At 37.1% G+C, this 16,269-nt stretch overlaps 1 pseudogene; it reads right to left on the bottom strand.

Annotated features, from left to right (window-relative positions):
- Positions 1-623: 623 nt before the first annotated feature.
- LOC149221172 (uncharacterized) lies at positions 624-10,322 on the bottom strand (annotated as a pseudogene).
- Positions 10,323-16,269: the final 5,947 nt, after the last annotated feature.

Raw genomic sequence — 16,269 nt, 5'->3', positions numbered from 1 at the left:
AAAGGCTACAAATAAACCATTTTGAGACTAGTAATGGATTTTTATAGAAACCAACCAATTTTTTGCTAAAGTGGGATTGAAACTCCAAGGACATGTCATTTCATGGATCCATTGCATATTTATATCAGAAGAAAGTTGGATAACATATATTGTTTTGATATTTTGTTATTAACACAATGGTTATGTTGCTGACTGTCTTGAACTTTGCATTCATATAGAATCTGGGCTGCTGGGAAAGGCGTACTTATCTTGTCAATAAAGGCATCATCTTTGCAAAAACAACCAAATATGGATAACTCATATCAATGATGAATTTTGTCAATAATTTTTTTAAAGTAGTCTGAGACTTCATTCATGGTTTTAATTGAGTAGTCCAGTTGTAGTCTTTTATGTCTGATTTGTTTGATGTGACAGTTGAGTCTCCTTGACCTTATACACATTTTCAATGTAAAACAATGTTTCTGATTCTCACTAATGTCTTTTCATCTTTGTAGACATTTATTTTTATATGATATGGGAAAATAGTCCAATATGTAATCTTGAAGTCCAATATCCTCGGGTTGATCAATGTGCTTTGCAGGCTTGTAAATGGTCAAAATGTGTAACCTTGCATATAAGGTTCCTTAGATGCACAGATGTAGGGAAGTTATGCATAGGCATAGAAAGGAATAAAATCAAAATTTAGTTTTGCATCATTACAACACACACCTGTAATAATATTATTCTCTACTATTATATTTAAACTATTGCTTTGAATCACAAAATCATATGGCAACTTATACCTGTGAACCTTTTAGGGCAAAGGCCACTCCTTAGGCTATTTATTGCTTTGCATTTCTTTCCAATTCTTGATGTTTTTTCCACTTACTTTAATGTCAAAACACTCTACATATTACCCATGCACTCCATCCATATATCATCTAACCTTTTGTAGTATAACACATTCAATATTCTTTGTATCTAAAAAAACTGGAAAGTGCAAGAGATTTCCTCTTGTTGAGAGCATCTGAATACACCTTGTTCTTACAAAGAGTCAAACTTACCAAAACCTTCCAGGAAGTTTTACCAAATGCTTTCATTATAACAGGTTAAACTTGTACCCTTGAATTTGCCAAATATTTCAGGCAATGAGAGGATTTCCTTTTGTCTTCATCTGAGTTTTCTCCAAGCATTCAAGGAAAGCAATATCTGCTTTCAACATCTCAACTTGATCATGTGTATCATAACCGATATCATGGCAATAACAACAATGATCCAACCAATCAATTGGTTTCTTGTCCTAGAGAAGACCACCTTGGTCCTTCCCACTTGACAAATTTGGCCCACAATAGTTACCATAACGAGGAAACAATTGTGAAAGAAATGCTCTGGGACCTCTATGCTAAGGTAGCTTGGCCATGTAAGGTGTGAATGGAGGCATAGAAAATTCTGAATCTACTACTTCAAGCTGTTTTAATTCCACCTTTCTAGCTTGTTCGCCAGATTTAGCGTTCCATGGAAGACTCATCCCTAGAATATGTTCCCAGATCCCAAGCCTATCCTTCTGAGGTTTGTTGTTCTTTGTTGTTCCATGATTTATATTTCTCTCTGGCCTAGGGATGGTGTCAATGACTCTTTCAATTTGATGTATCTGACAAAAATGTTCCCAAACTACAAACTTTTTCTGTGGTGGCTTGCTGTTATTTTCTTTTACCCAATTCCTATTGATATTTTTCTGGGGAGGCTTGCTTGACTGTGCCCTTCCCAACTTGCTATATGTTTCTTTCTTGGAGATGTTGGTTGTTTCATTTTTATGTATCGGCAAAAATTGTTCCCAAATGCTATGAGGCTTTTGCTTGGAAATGTTGGTTGTTTCATTTTGATTTATTTGCCAAAAATGTTCCCAAATGGTTCGTGGTTCTTGCTTGGAGAGGCTGGTTGTTTCATTTTGATGTGTCCACCAAAAATGTTCCCAAATGTTGTGTGTTTCTTGCTTGGATATGCTAGTTGTTTCTTTGTGATGCTAGATGTGCGTTATGATATTTTTAAGTTGTTTTTCCTTATACTGATATTTGAAAGGCATAAAAGGAAAGAAGAATGGAATGGTTTATGATTGTTCAATGAATTAACAGTTAGTGGAATAGATTAGGAATAGATAACTAATTTTTGCAAGATCACTAAAAACATGTTAAGTATTAAGAAATATATAACTTCCTACTTGTCTAATATGAATTATTGTTATCTTCTTTTCCAGGTCTTCTAAGTGTAAAAAATGGTGCAAAAGTGGAGTTTATGCATTGAAGTGTCATGCTTTCCAAATCCAGGTCAAGCAGTTCTGAAATTTGTCCTTCACAATATGGAAACAAATCATGTGCTCCATGGAAAGAGAGAAGTTCCTGGAAGGACGACAAACAATGAAGCATACTACATTGCCCTTGTTGAAGGGCTAAAAGAGGAAAAAAAACATGATTTCAATGATATTGAAGTCTTCACCAACTCAGAGCTAATATGTAATCAAATGAAAGGAATCTATCGGGTTCTGAAGGACAATTTAAAACCCCTTTATAGGGAAGCAATAAATTGGAGTTGTCAATTTCAATCTTTTACCATTGATTACTTTGCAGACATTCAAAGGATGTCTAGTGATATAATGTCCAGAGCATTGTTAAGTGCCGACGTAGATGTCAAATATGACATAGGATCACCATCCACTGTAACATAAATCATTGATCAACATCAAGATAGGTCCCCAGTATGTGAACAGGTTGTTTTTACCATTTTTCTTGGGTCATAGCATGGTTATTTCACTAAAGAAGAACCTGTTAACATATCATTTTCCACAACTTGCAACGATTACGGTTTTTTTTATGGGTGACAAATTTATGGACAAATGTAATATATTCCATGTATATGGGTAAACGTATCTTGAGAAAATTAATTGGTTCTTGGTCTTGTGATTCCCATTAAAACATTATAATGTTGTTTAACTGAGTTTTATCTTTCAGATTTTTTATTGAAATCTTGCGAAATATTTTTTTAAGTCAAATCATTGTTTAATTTTTATGTCTCAAAATGTCAATAAAACAATTTTGGCCGTTGCTACTAATGAGGGAGTAGACTGATCAACAAAGGGAATTTTGACACAAGTCTTGTTTTTTTTTTTTTTTTTTTTCAAAAGGTGGAAAAACCTATCAAACTTAGTTTGTCAAACCAACAGTGAGGACAACCATCTCTGGCTGCTATCCGCGAATGTTAGTTTAACACATCACTGTTATCAAGGAAAACCACGCCACCTGAAATAACCCGCTGGTGGTCCGTAAGGGAGCAGGCTATCACTCCTGCCAGATGCCTCTGGGTCTTGGGCCGTTAACCTATTTCCTTACGTCTGAGGAAGACGAGCTCTTAGCCAAGCAGAAGCAGTTTTAGGGCATACTCCAGGCCCAGACACAAGTCTTGTTACTCGTTGATACTTGTCTTTTTTCAATAATCGAAAGAAAAATTGCAGACTTTGTCCCATTGCCCATTACCTTGAAATCTATACTGAATTTATGCAGAATGATTAATTATTTGTGATATGCCCAACATCATATGTTTTGGGTTATTATGCCTAGTTGTATCTAGGTGTAACATCATGAACCGATATCACGACAAAGGTATAACTCTTAAATGTTCTCATGGTATTGTTTCTTTTTGGAATAACAGTCGAAACTTCAACTGTTGAAAGGGATGTTTTTCTCATCCTTTTAAAGAGAATATGCTAAGTCGTAGTTGCATCAAAATAGCCTTCTCTAGATGACAGTAGGGTGAGGAGGGAATGTTGTGCAACTGTTTTGGGTTCCCGTGCATCACTACACAAAGTTGTGGAGCATGGTAATACCTGTAGTTGTTCAATTGCAACTCAGTTTTGGTTTGGTTTTAATCTAATTTGGATCAAAGTGGTTACAATATGATTAGTTATGACACACATGCTTTTCTTCGAAATATTTTTGATCCTGTGTTGGTGCATTGCATAAGGTTGTGGTTATTGGTGGTTGGACAAGTTTGTCCATGCTAGCTTTTGTTCGCAATTGTTTTTAACTATTAATGGTGTAACATTAGATGTGATTGTATTGTTGAGGACTTGTAATGGGTTTTGATGTATTGTAATCGAATCCCTTGGTGCCAATAATAGGTTACCACATACCCTATACTGGATATCTGAAGGACATTTATTTTTTGGAATAAATTGATTTATTTAACTATTATATGAATAGTGATTGTACATTGGGAATTTTATAAAAAAGGGCTCACAAACACAACCACCAAAGTAAATTAGGTGGGTTGGAAACAAGTTGAACAAAACTGGTTTTTACTTTTATATATGCCAGATACATTCCTATAACAGTTAAACTATTTCACCTGCCTTGAACATTACTGATTTTGTTGGAATCCATTCACATTTTTGTTATTTCACCTGCGTTAGACATCACTGATGTTGTTGGCACCAATTGACATCTTTGATTTAATTAATGGTGCCTCCACTAATGTTGTAAGTATCTGAGTAATATCATCCATGGTTGGCCTGGCTAATGGATTTTCTTCAATACATTACTTTTCAAGTTTGGACAAGGCCAGAACCTGGTCTATCGGATATACTTCATGCAATGAAGGATCCACCAACCCTTTAGTTCTTCTGTTGGATTGTTGGCTTCGAACAGAGGGCCTATGGTTTCATCCAAGAGAACTTTTTTTCCCTTCATCATAATGGGAGGTTGCTCTGATAGAATCTCAAGCAACACAACACTAAAGGCATAAATATCAATCTAAGTAGCCAAATGGTTGAGTATCACAACAATGTGAAACCATTTACAACAAATTCAAATCTAAGTAGGCAAGGATGATTTATTCTATAAACGTGAAATGCACATATTTTTTTTCAAGGGAAATCATCCTCTCTCTTAGCCTTAGAGGGAGAGTGAGTATTATTACAACAATATTCATAGGAACATATCCATTACAACAATATTTGAACCTGGGTGGGGGAGATAACAACCATTCTGACCAAACACCCAAGATAACCCCAATTGACAACATGAAATGTACATTTAAAATAACTACTATAACATTGCTAACAACAAAACAAATAAGGCATTAAAAGGATGTCAAAATTATATATTATATAAATAATAGTATTACATTTTTTGTTTGGAAGTATTGCAGAAGCCCGTATTGGGAAACCTCCTTTGAGGTGATGATAAGAAATTGAGAAAAACGATCCCATTATAGGAAACCTCCTTTAAGATGATAACAAAAAAAAAAAAATGGAAACCTCCTCTTAGATGATTATAAGTGATTATAAGAAATAATAAAAATACTATTCCCATGTCCCCATTCCCCCAATGTAGAATTTAAAATTGTTATGCTTCTTGTGGGTATCAGAATACAATCACAATATCTTCTTGAAGCCATTAAAGATAGCTATGGTATAAGGTCACTTTCTATAGGTAATGGTGCCCATTACCATATCCATCTACCACTTCTACTTGTCACTAACTACCTCCCAAACATCTTGCAGTGTCATATGTGTTCTAGGGATTTTCTTAATTTTATTATGTGGGAGGTTGTGCTCAAAATACACAACTATCTATCCTAGATCTAGTTCCTTAGCTCCACTCCCTAGCTCCACCTGGGCATCATCATAACCAAGGGAGAGCTCATCATTGGTTAACTTTTGATTATAGAGGGGGTTAGAATAAAATAAGAGCAACATCATATAAAATTAGAAGAAAAAAAAATAGCTATGAATATTAAATGCAAATCAAAATTTATCCTCACCATCTTTGCATCTTGTCAAGATCATTACTAGACATTTTCCATCATTAAATGTTGCACGTATCCACCCTTGTAAGATGATTTAAACCCCCTTCTTTGATCAGTGAAATCCTGGAATGAATGGCCAAACAACTCGCCTCCTTTTCTACCCTTATTTGCTCCAAAATCCAAACTGCCTTTTTTAAATTTGGATGTACATCTTAAGAGTGACTGATTAAATTTAGGTCCAAACTAGGTCTTTACTAGAGAAGGACATTTTGTCTTTGAAGACTTGCACCTCAAGATCCATTACACACTGCCATTTGGTTCGCTTGCCCATTTTGAACTGATATGGTCAAACAATAAGCAAGGACATCAGAGAAATAGCCTATATAGAAACATGTTAGCAGCAAAGTTATTCATTCTAAAGCAAAACAACAAAAGCAAATAGATGATAGAAAATGATACACTGAGATTACTCCTTCCTTAGCTAGCTTATTTTCAGTTCTGAAATAATTGAAATAGCGGTCGAACACCAAATCTGTTCTTGCAGCTAGTCTTATTGGTACTGGAATGGGACAAAAGGGAGGAATATTTTTTAAGAGGGTGCAGTATGTAAGGTAGCTTTTGGACCCCATCTAAAATATTAATTATTTTAATTCTGTTGTAAAGGAAGCATAGTTTTTCAAGTTCTCTTGATGATCGATAAGTGAGGGAGTATTATAATACATCTCTAATATCATTAATGAACACAATGTTGGGATCCCGAGCAACCACTCTATTTTGATTCCCCCAATTATTTAATTCATATGAATGGGGAAATTTAGCAGTCAATAGTATAATTTGTGTCATTCAATTTCTACCAAGATATAGTTGAGAATTTGGTTCATTTGAGAGTATATAATGGTTGTTTGTTTTCCAAATGAATATATGTGATTGGTCAACCTTTTATTCCTCTGATATGAAGAGTGTATAGTCAAATATATTATGTTTGACTCGTAATATAGTTTCTAATAATTTAAAATCTCCCCCTTTATCAAAGTATGCAGTCTCAACTTTGATTGTCACGTTCTTTGATTGTGTGAGTATGCACTCCCAACATTAGTTGTCATGTTGTTTCATTGAGTGAGTTATTATAATGGTTCTTATACAACTCTCAATTTTAATGGTTCTTATGCGACTCTGAAGTTGATTGACGTTGCAATGCAGTTGGAAGACATGGGAGGTGCCCATGTAAATGGACAAAACAGCCTGGTCATCCTTAAAAGAGCTCTAAGTTGTGATAAAACTATGAACCATAGCAATGTTTTGGAATCTTATCATCAATATTTGAAAGCACAAAATGAGTTGAAGGATGAGAAGATGAATACTGAAAGCTTGATTGATACACTTTGTACTCTAGATGGAATTGTTGCATTTACCATATGTTGTTTCCTTGTTCTTTGAGAAAGACATGGTTGATGCTGTAATTTTCTTTGGCCCGTTTCAAATCCAGATAGAATTGCATATTCTATGTTCCCTAGCAATTCATCAATCTGGTGCAAGGTCTCAGCCATTCAAAGATAATTATCGAATTTAAAAGAGATTTGTACAGCAGGGTAAATCACTTATCTTCATTGGACTATTGTAGCTCTTTTTATTTTCTTTTTAATTTTTAATTAATACATGTGTCCTGGAAATTGTGCTCTCCTTTATCAGACTAGCTTCCTTACTGAACTTGTTGAACCAGCTTGACCTTGCTTTGCTTGATGTCATGTATGATATATGTGTTCCTCTATATAAGCAGATCATCTACTTCTTAAAAACATCACCTAGTTTTTTCTGCCATTTCCTCATCATCAGGTTGTTGGTGAAAGGTGTCTCTACTTAAATTCTTGGTTTAGCCATGAAGGATGGCACAAAAAATTCCCCTTATACTTTTATTGCCGTCCACCACCTATTAAGAAATTGGGCAATGGTGTGACCTCCAACTTGATTCTCAACTGCCATGATGGCTTCCACTAATCAAAGGTTCCCCTTGCAGGGACGTGCTGGTACACTAGGGATGAACATGTCACTTTGGCGGATTGAACCCCGGTGACGGTAACACCCTGCTTTCTCAGACCCAAAAAATTCATATTGATTTGGTTTATCAGTCAAACCAAGATGGAATTGGGAGAATTATCGATCTTTCAAGAAATTGGAAAATGGCATGTGACCTATGGATTCACACTCAACTACAATGATGGCTTCCACTAATAAAAGGTTACCCTTGCAAGGATGTGGTGGTCCACTAGTGATGAACTAGCAAAAATTGGTGCGGGCAAGAACTGCACAAAAGGCAACAAAATCCAAATTCTCATGTCAAGAAAAAAAAATGAAAAAATATGCTAGCACATATGAATGATCATATGCATTGATTTCCATATCAAACATTAGAATTACAATCGAAACTTATATGGCATCTATGCTAGAATTTCCCATCCCAATTAGAAATCACAGATCTTTTCTATTTTCATAATGTCTCCAATCCTTGTGAAGCTACTTTTACAGCAATATGAGTGGGAGAAAATAAAGAGACACTAGACTATTTAGACACCCATAGAGAGAATGATGAGTAGACTAAATGAACACAAAAATTATCACATAATCAGACTGACATAAACATTTCAACCTCCATATAAAATAAGAAACATGATGAAAGGGAGGGGTAGTTCTACACCACCATACCTACTATCCATGCAATGAATTCACCTACAATAAATAAAAATCTGATGCATTCAAGTTAGAAGTGAAATTGGCAATTATCCAATCTGTGTGATTGAAAATAACTTCGCCAAAAACTGAATATATAAGGTTCAACACTAAAACTCAGATGTTCAAGTAAAGCCCATTGGTTGGCCCATTCAGTCATTTTGCCCAACTGACCTAGGAAGGTGACTTTTTATATCTGTAATGGTATATTGAAGTGGGTATATATAACAATTAATGCTTAATTGTGTGAACCTTGCATGGTTGGGATTTGATTTTAGTAAGGACTGGCCTTGGGAATGTCAATCCCCTATTAAACTGAGAAATAAACCGTTTTGTAGCCCCTATCATGGGTGGGGATCTATCCACATTTTATTTCTGTAATGGTATTTTGAATTGGGTTGCCTATGGTTTAAGAGGAAAATAGTGGGAGCTTCTTAGAGTTATGTGGGATCCCATCCTTGTCATTAGATTAAAACCAATTAAGTGTGAAGCCAGACGTCACATGCCATTGTCCAATTTCTTGAAAGTTGCGGGGCAACATCAATTTCTTGGTTTGGATTGTTATTTCTGACACAACTATCAACCCCGAGCTTAAATCCAACAAGCCTAATTTAGCAATGCAAACATGTTTCTTAGCATCCTAATTACTCTTTTTTATGCAGACTACGTACGCAGGTTGTGATTTGATGATAGACCACAAGCTCCGTCCTAGAACCCTATTTCTTGAAATAGTTTATCGTTTTGGATGTTGGAGGTTCAGAGAGCAGTAGTGTTAGCCTTTGCAGTCATCTTAGAGTATCTACAATTGTTTTGGTCACTAATGCCAATAAAAACAAAATTCAGTAATACTAAAGGATTAAAATAACAGTCTATTATTTCAAATAAGCTTCATGTTGTTTTTGGATGACAAGCTTTGTCCAGAAAAAAGAAAAAAAACCTAGGCAGCGATAGTCAAACCACAACCATTCAACAATTGCAATTTTTCTTCCAAATTTTGGGTCGATTTTACACGAAGTAACTTATTGTCATGTCTAAAAGCTTTTGTGATTTCTTCCTTTGTTAGGCCACATTTGTTGATGAGAAAATCACTTACAACACCTCGCTATGGTGGAGTCGTGGACATTATTGCAGTTTGGTTACAGAAATTGGCGAATTTTATGGGGGACTTTGCATAGAATGGAAGAGAAGGAAGCAGAGAAATCACGAATGAGGTAGAAATTTCCTTACCAGGAGAAATTGCGATCGTTGAGTCATTATGTTCTGAGAAAGCTCGTTTTGCGCAGGGAGAATGGTAATTCGAAAATTTGAGTAATCACGATTGTTGACTCATTCTATTATGAGAAAGCTAGTTTTACGCATGGAGAATGGTATTTCGAAAATTGGTGAGATCGTGATTACTGAGTCGTTATGTTCTTAGAAAAGCTCATTTTTCGCAGGGAGAATGGTAATTCAAAAATTTCGGATGAAGAAATGCCAATTTTTTTTACTTCACCCACCCGCCATTATTGCATTGATTTGACTAGCCTGGACAATAGTCACATTAGACTCTCAACTGATCACAGAGAGTCCAAACAGAATCGGAAGGAGCAACAAACCCGAGGTTTGTGGAAAAAATTGTCGATGGCCAGAAAAAAAATTGCCGATGAACAGAGTCAGAAAATTTTCTAGCAAACGGATATCCGGACAAGTCCTCTGGCTTATTAAACTAGGGGAGGGACGCCATTACCTGTGCGCCCTCCCCTCCACCTGGCGGACAAGCACGTTGCAGGCACGTGGCCTCGTACGACACCACGCCAACTCAATCCGCCACCTATTAACATGCGTGTCAAGGGTTTACACTTTATTTAACGACCATGGATCCGCTCATTTCCGCCTTTACCGCGCGATGTATGCTCCGACTGTGGGTTTTCTGTTCGGGTCCGGTGTTTGTTCGAAGCCCTCCGCCGATGATGGCGCGGGAGGGCTCCATTACCTGTGCATGATGTCCGCCATGGTTGAGCTCATGTCCGCCAATTGCTGTTCAGCCTGGACCGCCGGTGGTTTAGGGTTTCCTGGGTGGTTGTTTAATTCGCGCTATTTGCCCGCCAATTGCTGTGCCAATTGCTGTTTAGTCTGGACCGCCGGTGGTTTAGGGTTTCCTGGGTGGTTGTTTAATTCGTGCTATTTGCTGTTTGGGGAGGAGCCAGTACCAATTTACAGGTAACTGCAAATTTCGGTGGTATTTGTGTGGTTTTTTGGGTTTTTTTCTTCTACATTTGCTCATTTGTTAATTTTTTCCAATTGTTGCAGGTGTGGCAGGTCCGGCGAGCACTGGAGAAGGTCCGCCGAATGTGTGGCGAGCTCTGGACTGATGGCTTCTATCCGGTAGGATTTTTATCCTACCAGCCATTTTCTGAAGTGTTTTTCAACACCTCTCACCGTGTGTTTCTCAACACCTCACCTCGCTTATTGGAAGTTTTGTTGTAGCTTTTCGGTGTTAAGGTCTTATGCTTTTTTCGGTGTTAAGGTCTTGTGCTTTTTTCTGATATAATGGTAGCCCTCTGGTTTTGTTGAATGTATAATTTATTAGCTGCTTTGTTGAAGGGTTTAGGGTTTTGGATTCTAATGGCAGCTTGGTTTTGGTTGCCATCTCCAAAGCTTGCAGCTAGTGTGAGACTCCGAACATACGGAAATGATGTTGTAGCTTTTCGGTGTTAAGGTCTTGTGCTTTTTTCTGATATAATGGTAGCCCTCTGGTTTTGTTGAAGGTATAATTTATTAGCTGCTTTGTTGAAGGGTTTAGGGTTTTGGATTCTCATGTGTATATTTCTTAATAGGAATTGTAAATGCTCTTCCGAGGCCAAGATATGCTATTTTTACTACACCTCTTCGCTTATCCACCAGGAGATTGTGAGGCTTCAGGTCCCTGCCATATTATAGGCTGCCTTTCAATATTGGAGCATGAACAGAGAATGTTTCAACTGCCTTTCGAGCTTCTGTACCATTCCATATAATTTAGGCATACTTCATGAATTGTAAGACTCCTAAGCCGGTGGTGTTCTAAATCCTTCTATGAGATGTAAGGTTGTTTGCTTGTAGGAAGTTTGTCAGACTGTCTTAAGGTGGCTAAGCTGTTTCTAGGGTTCTACTGCGTCTAGTCTTGTTCTGAGGGTTTGAAGGGAGTTATACAGATAAGAAGGTATGCGGATTCCTTCCTAAGCAGGTATTGTAAGGATTCAAGGTCTAGTGTTTCATTCCAAAGATCTAGCTTCCTCAGTCCTTCTAAGCTAATGTTTATTAGCTGCTTTGTTGAAGGGTTTAGGGTTTTGGATTCTCATGTGTATATTTCTTAATAGGAATTGTAAATGCTCTTCCGAGGCCAAGATATGCTATTTTTACTACACCTCTTTGCTTATCCACCAGGAGATTGTGAGGCTTCAGGTCCCTGCCATATTATAGGCTGCCTTTCAATATTGGAGCATGAACAGAGAATGTTTCAACTGCCTTTCGAGCTTCTGTACCATTCCATATAATTTAGGCATACTTCATGAATTGTAAGACTCCTAAGCCGGTGGTGTTCTAAATCCTTCTATGAGATGTAAGGTTGTTTGCTTGTAGGAAGTTTGTCAGACTGTCTTAAGGTGGCTAAGCTGTTTCTAGGGTTCTACTGCGTCTAGTCTTGTTCTGAGGGTTTGAAGGGAGTTATACAGATGAGAAGGTATGCGGATTCCTTCCTAAGCAGGTATTGTAAGGATTCAAGGTCTAGTGTTTCATTCCAAAGGTCTAGCTTCCTCAGTCCTTCTAAGCTAATGTCTCAGACCATCTTCAGATTGTCTCTGTCCTTCTTCGGAATGTTGGTTTGCTTCTTGAAGGATACTAGAGCCTATGGTGTAAGCAGCTTACGTATTATTCATATATTATGATAGCTTGTTTCTCTGTATTGGTTACTAGTAATCACAATGCATAACCTTATGGACAGTGTTCACATAATCTACATGCCTTAATTACGATAAGCTCTTGTTCCTGTATTAGTATAGCTTGATTACAGTGATATCATAACTCTTACATATTACTGATATAAGCTCAATGTAAGGATATGGAATATGAAGCGTATAGTCTAATCACTTACACGGTATCAATTGATGTACCATATATAATTGACTAAGCTTAAACTCCATATTAGTAGAAGCTGTAATACATTTATACCTATAACTATTTCACACATATGGCTCCGATTCCCATTGAATTGATTACAATGAGTACTCTTATTCAAGCATTGTGTTAGCTTCTCACTTCCATGGGACTAATCTGATGAATACCGATATAGTGCTTGCAGTAGTTTGGGTTAGGTTCCTAAAGACTATCTCCCATGTTTGCCTATGCCATTCAATTTTGTCTATCACATGCATTTTGTTCGTTTCCTTGGAACAATACTTAGCTCAATTATTTTAGAACTATATATGACTACATATTTGATTATATTAAAATCAGATTTGTTGGATTTATTTACTTATTTATGGTTGAGAATTTATTTGCAGCTCTGTGTCTTATTATCTCAGTGTTTCAGGTTTTCTTCAACAAATTTAAATAATAATTACTTCAAAAATTAAGAAAATGACTTCAAAGAGTCCAGTAGTTCCAATTGTAACTCTTTATGATCTTTGTGGAGTACATATGTTGTGTAGGCTTTAAGTTTAGTTCAGTTTTGGTTTTGAGCTATTGTTGTGTATTAACTTCTTTCTGTATTCAATAGAAGATGGATGTGTTTGAGAGTTAGGATATTTTACAGAAGTATGTGCTTGTAGGTAAGCTTACTTAGATCTAGGTTATTCTTTCAAAGTTGAAAAACTGCTTACAGTGGCCTGCTTTCTATGATACTTGTTGACTGCAATGAATAATTAGATCTAAAGCATATTGCTACGGTGACTGCATAAATACCATAAGACAATAATAATAAGCCCAAGACCACTGCACATTGACCATAAGAGACTAATAAAGTCATATGTTTTTCTGTTGGTGACTTTCCAAGTGTTTATCTAAGGTCTGGTATATGTTTTCTGATATCTGAAATATGCTTTTCGAGATCTGGTGTACTTGTTTTAGTAAGAAGAAATCAATTTGCTAAGGTTTAATATCCATAAGAAATCACTTATCAGTGTTGGGAGCATCATTTTGAAGCTAATGGTGAAGTATTAAGTGATTTATTTTGTGAAATATAGTTCATCTTTGCAATGGATTTAGATGCCCCAAGACATAATATGAATTGACATAACAATTTCAAAAGGGGAATAAGTATCTAAGTTATCATTGTAGCGTCTTTTGTGGACTGATATCATTTGTGCTTAACTCGCAAATAAAACTGCTTTACAACCAACCAAGCTGCTGTTGGCTTTTCAATGTAGTGAATGCATAGCACCATAATGTTGTTAGTGTTTCAAAGCAATAAAACAACCTAGGTTGTAAGCCAGAATGTTTTTGTGACAAGAAAAAGACACAATCCATCCAAAATCCACATCATAATGTGGTTACAAACAAAAACATATGACACCCCTATTCTTTATGGCCCTGAGAATCTTGAGTGCCAAAACTCCCCGAGTTACCTTCTTGAGCCAAGTAGGTTGGCCTACCTGTCAAGGGTTGATTAGGAAATGGTTGATTGCTGCCATATGATTGACTCCAATTTGCAGCTTTCAACCATGGAGGTATTGAGTACCCATACCTCACATTTGCACTACTGGTCCCTGCATTAAGTGGAGGTGTGTAATGAGCATACATAGAATTGGCACCAACTCTGGTAGGAATAAGGCAAGTGGGTAAACCCTCAGTGGTATAGTGAGGCACTTGAATGTTTATGAGATCTTGGAATAATGGTGTATTATCTGCAATGGAGTCCAATGAGTTTGAAATAATTCTGGTTTCATTAGCTATTCTTGTATCATTGTCAACCATATTGATCATCCCTTGTTCCTTTTCAAGCATTTGTTGTGCCTTTCGTTTTTCCTTTTCCTGTCTTGCCATTTGCTTTTGTTGGTCCTTAATTTGCCTTGCTTTATCTCTTTCAATCTTTTCATCTGCTCGATGTTGTGCTGCAACAATCCTTGCTGCCTTCTTCTCCTTGACTAGATCCTTCTTTTTCTGTTTTAATTCTTGCATTTCAAATTTCTTTTTTTCAGACTCAACTAACAGGTTTATATAGTCCTCTGAGGTGAGTAACTGTGAGCTTCGGCCCAGACGAAGACTACCTGGTGCACCTTGCTTTTTTTTCATTGATACTCTCTGTACTGGTAGCTTTAGGAATCGTCCAAGTGTCTTCTCCACCCCTCCCACCTGCATGTCATTGCTTGGTACTTCCCTTCCAGTTTCTGTTGGAACTGATCGAACTATATCATTATCTTCATTTGATGCCTCATTATGTCCTTCATCTTCTTCCATTGATATATTGTCCACAAAAAAATGAACAATTTCACTGTTCAATTCTGCTGGTTGTGAGGGCATGTTCATGCTTTCTTCATTGGTTGCTGAGACACTATGTGCATTCATATTGATCATTGCTTTTGCTAGCCATGAAGGTGGGGTTACTTGGCTTGGCAATGTCAATTGGTCATTGTCAACTGCATGTTCAACAATAACATTAACAATATCAACAACAGGAATTTCATGTTCTTGAGTTGGTGGAACAATCTCCATGTTACTGCGAATTTGTTCATTGTTATATTGTGTTTCACATACAGTTTCATCATCTTCAACATATAAGTGTCCTTGAGACAAGGAAATCATATTACCAGCTGCAACAACATCATCTTGGTCATCTACTTCTTGCACTTCAACACCTGTTTGGGCATTCCCTTCTTCCTGACCATCCACATGAAACACTTGGCTACAACCAGTATCATGCATAAGAGCATCATAGTTCAGTGGCCAGATTCCTGTCCTCCTAAAGCCAGCCTTGATATTTGATGGTGTCAAAGCCCTTTTAAAAGCTTTACTTGCAAGCTCTGCTAGCTCAAACCTTTTCACCTCAACCCCTGGATTCTTTGCCATCCATGCAACACGCTCCGACCTGAAATAGTTCTTGAAAGGGCCAAACACACTAACATCAAGGGGTTGCAGTCTATGAGTGGTATGAGCTGGCAATGTCAATAGGTCGATGCCTAAATTGTTTGCTTCCTCAATTGTTTGTACAGCCATGTGGCTCCCATGGCCATCTAATATCAAAAGGTGTCTGTTATTAGGCGAGACGCCACCTGGTACCGATGCAGCAAAGTGAAAAAGCCAACTTAGAAACAGTTCTTTAGTCATCCATGCATGGGGATGTGCAGCCATGCATGCACCTGGTTCGCAGTTCTGTATATAGTTTTTCAGTTAATTTTTACCTTTGAATAGATAAAATCCTGGGATTGAAGTACCAATTGCATTAACACAACATAAAATAGTTATCCACTCCCTGCTCTTGGGCAAAATCTTTGGCACATTTCGGCTCCCTCTCTTGGCAATTACCCGCATGCCACAATTCCTCCCTGCCTGTAAACCTGTTTCATCACAGTTCCATATATGGTCTGCTCCATAAGAATGTTTATCATAAGCACTAGAAAGTGTGTCATAGAATTTTTGCACAACTGCAGGGCGCAAATTTAATGCTCTGTCTCTGTCAAGGCCCTCAGCAGTACGCAATACAAGTTCTGGATGCCTTTTTTTAAACCCAAACCACCATGATTTACCAGGAAACCCATCTTTAAATGGGTTTGGCCTCCCTTGACAGATTTGAGCAACTGTTGATTTGAGTTGTAT

The sequence above is a fragment of the Pinus tabuliformis genome, chromosome Q, assembly GCF_031772625.1.
Source record: "Pinus tabuliformis cultivar Carrire ecotype Pingquan chromosome Q, CPIR1, whole genome shotgun sequence".
Lineage (NCBI taxonomy): Eukaryota > Viridiplantae > Streptophyta > Pinopsida > Pinales > Pinaceae > Pinus > Pinus tabuliformis.
Note: the sequence above shows the minus strand (reverse complement) of the source record. Positions and strands in the feature narration are given on the sequence as shown.